The 4,388-nt window shown below is 40.1% G+C and overlaps 1 non-coding gene and 1 pseudogene across 1 annotated transcript; one reads left to right on the top strand and one right to left on the bottom strand.

The window, feature by feature from the left end:
• Nucleotides 1-249: 249 nt before the first annotated feature.
• LOC128124289 (vomeronasal type-1 receptor 4-like) lies at nucleotides 250-2,708 on the bottom strand (annotated as a pseudogene).
• Trnag-gcc (transfer RNA glycine (anticodon GCC)) lies at nucleotides 1,020-1,090 on the top strand. Its single transcript has one exon. It is a non-coding gene; the product is annotated as a tRNA-Gly (tRNA).
• Nucleotides 2,709-4,388: the final 1,680 nt, after the last annotated feature.

Below are 4,388 nucleotides of genomic sequence, written 5' to 3'. Positions count from 1 at the left end.
TTGTCACCAATAACTTGACAAATACATTGCATGAAATAGGGTAAACACAATCTGAGTAAGCGTTTTTATGTACTTACTAAAATACAAATGCATAAAAGCACATACACATATTACAATACAGAAGTTTATAAATGCATAACAGTGTTCTTGTGTTTTTTGTCCACAATGTGCATACCCTTCCAAGGCATAAGGGATTAATAAAAAACCATGTATGGTGCTTCAGTTCATATTTTTAATCATATCAGGTTCTTATAAATTTCTCATCCAGGGAACACAGTGGTTGGATGCTATGGAATTGTGGTACATGAGCAGAAAGTGACTCACAGCTCGGAAACACCGAGAGATGACTATGGTTGTGTTTGCCAGGAACCAGGTAGGATTATTCAAGAAAACCAGAAACAATTGAAAGAGGCAAGTGATTATATAAAAGAACATTATATAAAAGAACACAAAGGTACTCACCTGAAGAAGAATAGTTTTGATAGCCTTGGAGTCAGTGGAAGATCTTGGGGAAGTTTGGGTCCTGGGCATGTATTGCATTCTCTACTTGTGCCTGTACAAGATAAGAACAGTTGATATGCTGGCCCAAACAATGTGGCCCCCATACACAGCACCAGTGAGAGGTAGGAACACAGCATGTACAATTTGGTCAATTTTGTCAAGACAAACAAAGCATTATCCAAAGTCTTGTATACTCTGCATGCTACTATCTCCCAATTTTCAAGTCATGTAGTGGAGATTAGAAATACTAGTGGGGATGTTCAGAATGCAACAAAAGCCTAGGAAGAAGTCACTGTGCTTGAATGTTTTGTCTTGAATCTTTGCCCACCTGGTGTTGCCATGGCTGATGGTCTAGCCTTGGAAGACACTCATGAAGCTGCTGCTATAAACACATGCATCCCTGCCCATTTTGTGATGGTATAAGAGGAGCTAGTATCTAAAATTACAAAAACTTTCAGCCCAAAATCTGTCATGGTCTAGGGCACTCCTTTACACAGAAGAGTTAAGAAATTCTCATGGCATGGGTGGTTCAGTGGTAGAATTCTCGCCTGCCACGCGGGAGGCCCGGGTTCGATTCCCGGCCCATGCAGATTCCAGTCCTTTAGCCGGGCGGTGGTGGCGCACGCCTTTAATCCCAGCACTCGGGAGGCAGAGCCAGGCGGATCTCTGTGAGCTCGAGGCCAGCCTGGGCTACCAAGTGAGTTCCAGGAAAAGGCGCAAAGCTACACAGAGAAACCCTGTCTCAAAAAACCAAAAAAAAAAAAAAAAGAAATTCTCAATCATACCACAAGGACACTTGCTCAGCTATGTTCATATCAGCATTGCTTGTAATAGCCAGAACCTGGAAACAACCTAGATGCCCTTCAACTGAAGAATGGATAAATAAAATGTGGTATATATACACAATGGAAGACTACTCAGAAGAGAAAAACAATGACATCATGGGGTTTACAGGCAAATGGATGGATCTAGAAAAAATCATCCTGAGTGAGGTAACCCAGACTCAGAAAGACAAACATGGTATGTACTCAATAATAGGAGGATACTAGATGTAAAACAAAGATGACTAGACTGCTACTCACAACTTCAGGGAGGCTACCTAGAAAACAGGACCCCAACAAAGACACAGGGGTCGCCCAGTGACAGAGAAATGGATGAGATCTACATGAACAACATGGACGTGAGTGGGGGTAATGAAGGGCAAGGGTCAAGGGAAAGAGAGTTTGGGGGAGTGGGAGATCCCAGCTGGATCAAGAACAGAGAGGGAGAACAAGGAATAAAAGACCATAATAAATGAAGACCACCTGAGAATAGGAAGAAGCAAAGTGTTAGAGAGGCCCACAGAAATCCTCAAAGATACCCCCACAATAGACTACTGGCAATGGTTAAGAGACAGCCCGAACTGACTTACTCTGGTGATAGGATGGCAAAACACCCTAACTGTCCTGCTAGAAACCCCATGCAATGACTGAGGGAACCAGATGCAGAGATCCACTGCCAGGCCCCAGGAGTCCAATTGACGAGAAAGAGGAGTGTTTGTATGAGCGAGAATTTTTAGACCAAGGTTGGATAAAGCACAGGGACAAATAGCCAAACGAATGGAAACACATGAACTATGAACCAATACCTGAGGAGCCCCCAACTGGATCAGGTGCTCTGGATAAGTGAGACAGTTGATTAGCTTGAACTGTGTAGGAGGCACCCAGGCAGTGGGACCTGGAACTGTCCTTACTGCATGAGCTTGCTGTTTGGAACCAGGGACTTATATGGGAACACTTGGCTCAGCCTGGGAGGAGGGGACTGGAACTGCCTGGACTGAATCTACCAGGTTGAACTCAATCCTCAGGGGAGTCTTTGCCCTAGAGGAGAGGGGAATGGCAGGTGAGCTGGGGGGAAGGCAGGAGAGGGCAGCGGGGGGCGGGGTGGAGAACAAGGGAATCCGCAGCTGATATGTAAAATTGAATTAAATTATAAAATAAAATAAAGAAATTGGCTACAATCAAATAGTTCAGAATCAAGTCTGTGGAGTTCAGCTTGTACCTTGTGAAGTAAAGCATTAAGTAATTGTAGAAGCCAGAAGAGTTGCCCAGAAGTCCAAATGTAGTCTGTGATAAGAAGATCATTCCTAGAGCCAGATTCATACCTGTCATCTTGTAATTTCCTGATTTCTGAACCTGAGGATCATGCAGGGGAACATGAGGCATGGGCTGAATTTCTGTCCCAACAAAATTTCACATTCTCTGTCCACAAAAGCTCCTCTAGAAACAATGATTATTTGAGAAATTTGGAAGGTTTGAAGATGTTTATGAGGGTTTGAAAGCATGCACCCTTTACACAGAGCTGCCTCAGAGACAGGAGACTTGATAACTCCTGCACTATACCATCTGTGAGCAGAGCATGACTTTACCAAGCACAGAGAAAATGAATTTAGCAGAGAGGGGTTATGGCTTTGTAAACTCATGCTCTGATTATAGGTACAACAAGGACTTGAACCTGGCTGAATGGCAATAGAGAAAACATGAAAAGTTACAGTGCAGTTCCCTGACTGCTACTCAGGTGGCTTCTTCAAACACAGCAGTGCAGTGTTTCCTTTGTGCTTACACACAGCTGCTCACCCTACAGTGCTGCTGCTTTGACCTCTTTTTTACATCATGTGTTCACATGAATGTAAAGTTCTATTTTCAGGTCAATGTAAATTATGAGTGAATATTTCCAGACACTATAATGTGAATGTAACCTGCCCCATAGTGAATCTTGCCCAAATTTAAGTTAATGCCTCTATAATTGCATGGTTTCATAGAGCCTTTCCTGGATCCATGGGAGGAACATAAGTGTAATATGTCACAGAACTGTTAAAAATCGTGTTATTTATTTTGGAAAATAAATCAAGTACATTTAAATATTGTGTGTTATAGAAATAATCTATCATCCATGTCAGATCATACATGTAAATCCTGATGAATACCAGCAGAACACAAAAATATTGGATATTAATGTAAGAGTGGAGAAAATTCTAATATACAAGATGTACATGCAACAATGTTGTGTGAAAATTAGTTGTCTAAACTGGGAATAGTTCAAATGTGGATTTTATTAGACTATCGCTTAGGATCATTTCCAGTTTAAAGATGAATTTCAGGATGACAAAAAAGTCTTCCACTACCCTTTTCTATATATCCAGACTCGTCACTTTCAAATTTTTACAACACAATGCTTTAATTTCCATGTGATTTCAATATTTTTAAAACTGACTGAAGGACACACTTCTAACAGATGACATCAGATAGACAGCTTTTCCTTAACTCTCCTTACATACATTTACAGAGAAAATTACCTAAGGGACCCTATACCAATCACACTTGTTGAAGAGATTCAAACATCTCCATTTGTTTTGTTTTACTTAAATTGATGTAAAAAAATCTTCCCATGAACACATGTACAATCATATGGGAAATAATTCCATTAATCTAAAAATAAGTGCTAGGTCTTATTCCAAGTAGAAAGCCATCATGCACACTACCAAAGCCAATAAGAATATATTTCATAATTCTTATAATGCTAGTTAAGTAGAAGATTATTAACATAATATTGTGTGTCCATGTGTATTTGTTTTGTTACACTTTTCTTCTGTATAACTTATAACATTTAATTAGCAAATACTGCCTATAGCAAGGCTATAATGGGAAGGTTGGGATATGTGATTTTTTTTTAATTCTAATCACTACATTCACATTCACTCATACATCTATCACCATTCTGCAAATAAGGGCTAAGGGCAACAAAATATGTACTTTATCATTAAACAATATAGATTATGAACATATTCATCTTCCTTTGTTCTTCTCATTCACACTCTTCATAACTGAAAGATTAAATCCTTTAAGGAG

This window comes from Peromyscus californicus, unplaced genomic scaffold (genome assembly GCF_007827085.1).
Source record: "Peromyscus californicus insignis strain IS unplaced genomic scaffold, ASM782708v3 Scaffold_4__1_contigs__length_199733344, whole genome shotgun sequence".
Taxonomy (NCBI): domain Eukaryota; kingdom Metazoa; phylum Chordata; class Mammalia; order Rodentia; family Cricetidae; genus Peromyscus; species Peromyscus californicus.
The sequence above is the reverse complement of the archived record's forward strand: the minus strand, read 5'-3'. Positions and strand labels throughout refer to the sequence as shown.